Here is an 8,708-nt window from a genome sequence, read left to right as displayed (position 1 = left end):
AATATTGTTTAAAAGGTAGGCCTAACTCTTAATAATTTTTAATAATTATTATTATAAGACTATTATTATTATTATTATTATTATTATTATTATTATTATTATTATTAACAACAGAAAATATAACATTAGTAATTAAAAGAAACCACATGAATCAAGTAAGTTACCGGGTAATTATAAAGTGTAAATCACAGATATAAACTTGCCTTAGATTAATATCATTGTTACAAAAGATTTTAGATAAACTTTTAGAAAAAAAATATGTTCTATTTTCTATAAATCTAACTCCGCACGATCTTCACTTCCGACCCAGGAGCGAGTTCACCACTTCCAGGCAGTGGGGAGCATTCCGGACGGTGCCTACCCTCGTACCAGGGTCGATGACATGATTGCGACGGAGATGAAGGAAGACCATGTGGGGAGGTCCACACGGTCTTTACCAAGGAAAATAGAATGGAAGGTACTGGCCATCAGACCCCTCAGCTCTGCTCATGACGTCATCTGCCATCAAGGCTGGGCCTTTAACATGCCTCGTACTATGGAAAGCAATGCACCGAAGATATTTATGGCTCTTATAAAAAGACCATTGTGATCCCAAACAATTTTTCAATTATTGTGGGCTCTTTAGACATTGTTAAAACACTTACAGTAGCGTGCAAATTAATCCGAACACGACATATTTTTACATTTTCTGTCATTGTTGGCCTCACAGCTGCTCATACCACTTTAATTGACATCTGTAGTACGTGTAATTCCATTGTTGAAGGTCTGTCGTTATTATTTTTTTTATAATATGTGACTTTTGCCTGTCGTTTTGTACTTATAAGCATTTCAGTTGTGTTGAAGACTTAATACTGCAATCCTGTGTACATTCTGTAGTCTTCACAAATGGATACAACTCCACGAAAACAGTCTAAAATTATAACATTAGCAGAGCATTCTTCTATTACACAGAGGAAAATTGCTGCAGAATGTCACATCGGTTTGGCTACTGTTAATTCGATCATAAAACGATACAGGGAGACTGGATCCATCGCACCCCAGAAAAAAGGAAACTGTGGCCGGAAAAGGAAGACTTCACCTGCAGATGATCGTTTAATTGTCAGGAAAAGTAAATTAAATCCTAGATTAACTGCTGTCGACTTAACCCGCGAGTTAATGGCTACCACTGGGGCGAATATTCACGTCACAACAGTGCGGCGTAGGCTTTTGGAAGCTGGACGAAGGGCTCGTAAGCCTATTAAGAAGCAATTGTTAACCCCTATTATGTGCAAAAAATGCTTAATGTGGGCAAAATTACATCAACACTGGACAGTGAATGACTGGAAGAATGTAATTTTTTCCGATAAGTCTCATTTCGAGGTCCACGGCCACCGTGTTTCTTACGTACGGAAAGGATCCGAAAAAGTAACAGCAGCTCATCTCCAACAAGCAGTGGCGTGTACTGGTTAAAGGGTTTGGGCTACCGCTGACCCTATTATTACACAAAATATATCTAACAATTACTTTAATTTTAATTACTATGGTAAAACTAATAATACAAAATTATTACATTATGTTATATTATAAACTTTTTCTTTTGTAATTTCCTTGGGCTACCGCCGGTAGCCCGCAAAATACGCCCCTGCGGCAACAAGCACCCAAATACCCCCCTAAAGTAATGTTTTGGGGTTGTTTTACACATGAAGGGCCTGCAGCAATAATACCTATCAAGGGAATGATGAATTCTGACAAATATATTCACTTACTGGAAACCAGAATCGTACCCCAGCTGCAAAAATCATTTCTGGATGGCAGAGGGGTGTTCCAACAAGACCTGGCACCATGCCATACGTCTCGAAAAACTACAGAATTCTTCAACAAGAAGAATATTCAGGTACTCCCCTGGCCAGGCAACTCACCCGACATCAACCCCATTGAGAACTTGTGGTCAATTTGCAAAAGAAGAATGCAAAAAATGGATTGTTCTACAAAGGAGAAGATGATTTCTGCCCTCATTGGTGTATGGTTTCGCGATAAAGAAATGAAGAATATTTGTGGGAAATCGTCTCAGAGCTGTTATTAGGAACAAGGGAGGCCACATAGATTACTGAGGTATGTCTTAGATCATTTTTTTTTATCCCGTTTGAGTGTTTTTGCATAAGTAATTACGTTGTTCGGATTAATTTGCACGCTGCTGTATTTCTTTAGAACGAGGATATGAAAATAATACAGAATGACTCTCTAAGAAGAATATTATGTTATTGTGCTCACATTACATAGTTGACGATTTTCTTAATTTTCTTTGCTGTTTTACGGTCAATTGTGGACGATTGACTTTTCTGCCCTGTCGGGGTTTGTTGAGAGCTTTCATGATCGAGTTCTAGAGTATCATTCAATAACGAACGGATCTATAGGCCTACTAGAGATCTTTTCGTTCAGTACAGTATATTAGCAAATGTTTGTGCTACGTTTCTGAACTTGTTTAATGTAGTCCCATGCTATTCCTCAAAACACTTCTCAAATTTGTAAACCACACGAAGCCAGTTAACAGAAGGACGAATATTTCTCCGTGAAACACATTGTAACCAATCGGATTTCTTACTTTCACAGTTTTTTTTTTCTTCACCATAGAAGAGTTTGTTTGCAGTTTACACACACATAGATATTTCTTCTTCAATCGGTACGAAAGATAACCGGGTAACATTTCAATCAATTCACTTTTTTCATAATTATTTAAGTTACTTTAGGACTTCGATTTAACTGCCATTGTTAAGTCCGTTGTTAATCGTATGTTTGTTTGTTGATGTTTGATAATTCAGTGTTTCTTAGTGAGTGCAAAAGGATTAATTTATAAAAATGTCTAGCAGTTGTGCATCAGCAACATGTAAACAGAGGAGAAAATTGTGCTGATAAAACGTAATTTACAATCGATATCCAAAGGCACAAGCTGTTTGTGAAAGATGGATATAGTATTTGCGTAATACAGCAGATAGTTTTAGACCTGAAATACCGCATATTTGTTCGATCATTTCGATAATTCTGATCATCGCGATTTTAAAGCAGAATTATTAAGGTTACCACAAAAACTGAAACTAAAGAATTCGGCCGAACCTTATTTATTTTATTCTTACCTAGTAATACACAGTGTGATATCCGAAAGGACGAACGCAATGCAAGGTTTTATTTAAGCACTATGAAAAACTTTTATGTGAAGTTTTGAAGCCAGGTACATCGAATACATGTAGTGAAAGTGAAAATACCGAAGAGAAAGGGTTATTAAAATTTGAGCAGTGAACGATAAACTGCAAAAAGAGCTACAAGTAGCAAATTACAAAATATTGCAGTTGGAACAAAAAATTTCAGAACTCGAGAAATAATTTTCAAAATCGAAATAATTTCTTGTTAAATATGAACAACTCTTTTCAAAATGCCAACGTAAAAACCACAACTCCTGGCTCATGATAAATTTTGAGACAGTAACTATATTTCAATAGTTGTGACACTTCATGCAATTTCGAAAAGACGTTCAGAATATGTAAGGAACATTACCCCTTACCCAGTGCACATACTTTACGTAAACGTCTTTCGACAACTGAGTGTCCGCCAGGCTTTAATTAAAATTAAGAAAAATATGGTCTTGTGTTACGACAGAATGAAAATAGGCAGTGGACCCAACAAGGAAGTGTTTCTATGAGTCATACAATAAAATTATGGCCAGTTCATATTTGTTCATTGTTTGACGGGGAAATGGAAGCAGTCAATGAAGTATATGTTTGATTGTACAGGGACATCATTTTAATTTTGCTCACATTTTTAATATTAACTTGCCTATACCTCTGGATCAACACCGTTTGCTATCCCCTTCCACGACTGGAGTTCGATGATAATGGCGTAATATACAAACAAATCACTTTACTAGGTATAGGAGGGAAGAAAAGTAGTTCACCCATTTACGTAAACTAGGAAATATTGCGCTTTTGAGTTTGATAATTTTCATTAGGTTTTTGTTTAATCAAAATACAGTACAGTATTAACATTGAGCGTTTTTATTCACGAACTGAGCTGTCCATGTGGACGTATTCATTATGCAGTGTATAATCATATACTGTCTACAGCACATTAGCGTACAATATAGAGAATGAAGTTAAATTGAAAAATAATCATAATATGGATATTTAAACACATTTTTGAAAATGGTGGCCGTTCATTTCGATACAGGCTTCAGTTCTAATGTGCATATTATCGCACTATAAACTATTGTACCTAATCCCAATTACCAGTTTCGTCCTTCGTACTAGTAACTCAAGTTGAAATAATCCTGTACCTACTCTATAAAAGAGTACCTTACATACTGTAAATTCAATCTTCACTTCTGCCCGATCCGAAAAGATAAAACTACTCAGACATACTATCTACTGTCCGTCCAAGTGGTTATGTCGTAGGGTCGTAGAAAAGGAGGAAATCACGTGACAGTTAATCACTTAACAAAGCTCTTTTATTTAAGTTATTTTAAACAGTTGTATAATATTACGTAGACGTCCAGTTCCTAACAGAAATTAATGTTCTCAGAAAAGAGCTAAGACAGCCCAGCCACTAGCTGGCGAATAAAAGCTGGTGGGGGAAACCGGAATACGACGTAGGCAAATGGACGACAGTACCTGTGCGAAAATGATTCAATATTGAAAGCTCTTTCGTCACTGGAAAACGCGAACATATTTTTGGAACGTACTGTTTACTATGACCGTAAGGCTACTACGACTGTATATGCGGTCTTGGTTCTGTGTGGAGGACGGTTGAACTTCATTAGTAGAAGGGGTGGGAGTGAAGTACATTCAAAAACTCAGGTACAATAAAAATTGAAGTAAAAATAAAATGATGTCCCTGTACTATCACACCATTATATATATATATATATATATATATATATATATAATAATAATAATAATAATAATAATAATAATAATAATAATAATAATCTCTGTACAAGCCTCTGGTTTTAAAGTACCGTCATTTCCCATAACTATGGTCCACGATGCAACTGTTCAAAGAACATTGTAGAAGTAATATAGACCGGTCATAGATAGCTGCAGTGACTTGACTTCAAACTACAGTATAGCAAAAATATAGATAAACAAGGTACTACGTTATTGAGTACAAAATTTGAATGGACCATAGTTGTGTTCTGGGACCATAGTTATGGGAAATGATGGTACGTGCTTTCTTCTGTGACATGGGTCCTCAAAATCAGAAACTACGGAAAGACATAGGAATTAATGTGAGTCAGACACATATTTCAATTGATGTGACATCTGAGCGTAGAATCTGAGGTTTGTGTGATATATTGCAAACGCTGAAATTAATGAGGAATCATTTATTATACACTGGATCTATTTCGGAAACTGGAAAAAGAGTGAGGCCAACAGTATCAGAAGATTTAAAACATAAGAGCGGGGTTAACAATGGCAGTCACATCGAAGCCTTAAAGTGAATTGATTGAAATGTTAGCCGATTATGTTTCGTACCGATTGAAGAAGAAATATCTATGTGTGTGTATACTGCAGACAAACTCTTCTGTAGTGAAGGAAAAAAAACTGTGAAAGTAAGAAATCCGATTGGTTGCAGTGTGTTTCACGGAGAAATATTCGTCCTTCTGTTAACTGGCTTCGTGTGGTTTACAAATTGGAGAAGTGTTTTGAGGAGTAGCATGGGACTACATTAAATAAATTCAGAAATGTATAGCACGAACATTTGCTAATATACTGAACGAAAAGATCTCTAGTAGGCCTATAGATCCATTCGTTAATGAATGATACTCCAGAACTCGATCATCATTTTTTTAGTAGGCCTAGGTTATTTTACGACGCTTTATCAACATCTTAGGTTATTTAGCGTCTGAAAGAGATGAAGATTATAATGCCGGTGAAATGAGTCCGGGGTCCAGCACCGAAAGTTACCCAGCATTTGCTCATATTGGGTTGAGGGAAAACCCCGGAAAAAACCTCAACCAGGTTACTTCCCCCGACCGGGAATCGAACCCGGGCCACCTGGTTTCGCGGCCAGACTCGTTAACCGTTACTCCACAGATGTGGACTCGATCATCATGAAAGCTATCAATAAACGCCGACAAGGGTAGAAAAGTAAATCGGCTACAACTAGTCGTAAAACAGCGAAGAAAATTAAGAAAATCGTCAACTATGCAATGTGAATATTAAAGATTTTATTAATTTGTCCCACAGAATAACATCTGTAATATTGACATTTAATATTTGAGGAGAAAAATTCGCTCCGGCGTCGGGGATCGAATTTTTCTCCTCAAATATTAATTATGTAATGTGAGCACAATAACATAATATTCTTCTTAGAGAGGCATTCTGTATTATTTTCATATCTTCGTTGTAAAGAAATACGTGTTTTAACAATGTCTAAAGAATATTATAGATTTATTAATTTGTCCTACAGAATAACATCTGTAATATTGACAATATTTGAGGAGAAAAATTCGCTCCGGCGCCGGGGATCGAACCCGGGTCCTTGGTTCTACGTACCAAGCGCTCTGACCACTGAGCTACGCCGAATTCAATCCACAGCACCGGACTGAACCCTCCTCCTTCAATGTTTCCCTTTGTGACCTGACTCCAAGTTAGGCATATATGTTGACGTAGGCCTATATGTCCAATGTCAACTGCCATTATACTAGGAGCGCACTCAGCTGAGTGACTTGTTTGGCCGGGATTCCGCAGTTACGTGCACAGTAATCTGTACAGACATATGCACTGCAGCTATGAGAATATTATAGATTTATTAATTTATCCTACAGAATAATATCTGTAATATTGACAATTAATATTTGAGGAGAAAAATTCGTTCCGGTACCGGGGACCGAACTCGGGTCCTTGGTTCTACGTACCAAGCGCTCTGACCACTGAGCTACGCCGAATTCAATCCACAGCACCGGACCGAACCCTCCTCCTTCAATGTTTCCCTTTGTGGCCTGACTCCAAGTTAGGCACAGAGCGCTTGGTGCGTAGAACCAAGGACCCGGGTTCGATCCCCGGCGCCGGAACGAATTTTTCTCTTCAAATATTAAATGTCTAAAGAGGCCACAATAATTGAAAAATTGTTTGGGATAACAATGGTCTTTTTATGAGTGCCATAATTATCTTCGGTGCATTGCTTTCCATAGTACGAGGCATGTTAAAGGCCCAGCCTTAACGGCTGATGACGTCGCGAGCAGAGCTGAGGGGTCTGATGGCCAGTACCTTCCATTCTATTTTCCTTGGTCTTTAATTCTGAGTGAAGAGCGAGTTCATCACTTCCGGGCAGTGGGGAGCAGTCTGGATGGTGCCTACCCTCGAACCAGTTGCGACGACATTACTCCGACGAAGAAGGAAGAAAGACATGATTCACATGATCCACCTTTGGATTAACGTATATATTATTTTAATGTACCGAAGCACATATGATATTTCCATGCAGATATTCTGCGTCATCATACGATGAAAAAGTAATGGAACAGAGAAAAATTCTCTCCGGGTTCAAATCCCGGTGCCGGAGAGAATTTTTCTCTGTTCCATTACTCTTTTATCGTATGATGACGCAGAATATCTGCATGGAAATATCATATGTACTTCGGCACATTAAAATAATATATACAGTGGGTGATCAAATTATTAGGGACACTTGGTAAAATTAGGAATTTCATCTTCAAATTCACATAAAACACAAGTAATTTGGATTTTCTCAACTGGAAAAGCTTTATTACTCTAAATAGCGTTTTATAAAGAATATTATTACATATTTAATTGTGTAATAATGAATATGGAATGAAATAAACAAGAAAGCTAATATTTTGTCACACATCCCTTTGCAGCAATTACAGTTTTAACTCTCTTTGGCATACTAGAAATGCATTGAAGACATTGTTTTTAATTTCTTGGCTATGATGCCACATATTGATCAGTTTTTCTGTTAAAGATTGTTTATTTGTAATAATTTCTGAATGAATTTGCCTCTTCATTAGCTCCCAAATATTTTCAATCGGATTAAGGTCCGGAGAGTTACCAGGCCAATCCAGAACCTTAATTTTGTTGTCAGACAGGAATTTTGTCACCTTATTTGCCTTGTGACAGGGCACAGAGTCGTGCATGAACACAAAATCACCATCAGGAAACCATTCACGGACTTGTGGAAGAAGCCGTTCCTTCAGAACCTTTATGTAATGATACTGACTCATCATTCCTTGAACAAAATACAGGCGACCAGTTCCATGACCACTAATCACAGACCACACCATGATGCTTAGAGGATGTTTAACAGTCTTCTGCATAGAAAGGCGCCAATGAGAGATACTGGAATCAACATATCTTCTATGACAACCCGTCGGAGGATCAAAGAGTTAGGGTTTTCATGTCGCACTCCAACCAAGAAACCATTCCTAAAACCATACAAAGTGAAGAAGCGTCCCTCTTGGGCAAAGCAGCATCAATTTTGGACTGTGGATGATTGGAAAAAAGAGAGCTGTTTGTCATTCACATGATTTCTTTGTTAGTCACAATTTTACTTTGTACAAATGTGTTTTATGTAGGCCTACTGTTTATTTATTTTTTCAGGTGTGTTTTTCAGATGAATCTACCATACAGATACTTGCTGACAAATCTGTGTTCGTTAGAAGGCGTAAAGGTGAAAAGTACAATAATGACTGTATTATGAAGACTGTTAAACATCCTCTA

Source organism: Periplaneta americana, chromosome 3 (assembly GCF_040183065.1).
Source record: "Periplaneta americana isolate PAMFEO1 chromosome 3, P.americana_PAMFEO1_priV1, whole genome shotgun sequence".
Classification (NCBI taxonomy): domain Eukaryota; kingdom Metazoa; phylum Arthropoda; class Insecta; order Blattodea; family Blattidae; genus Periplaneta; species Periplaneta americana.
The sequence above is the reverse complement of the archived record's forward strand: the minus strand, read 5'-3'. Positions refer to the sequence as shown.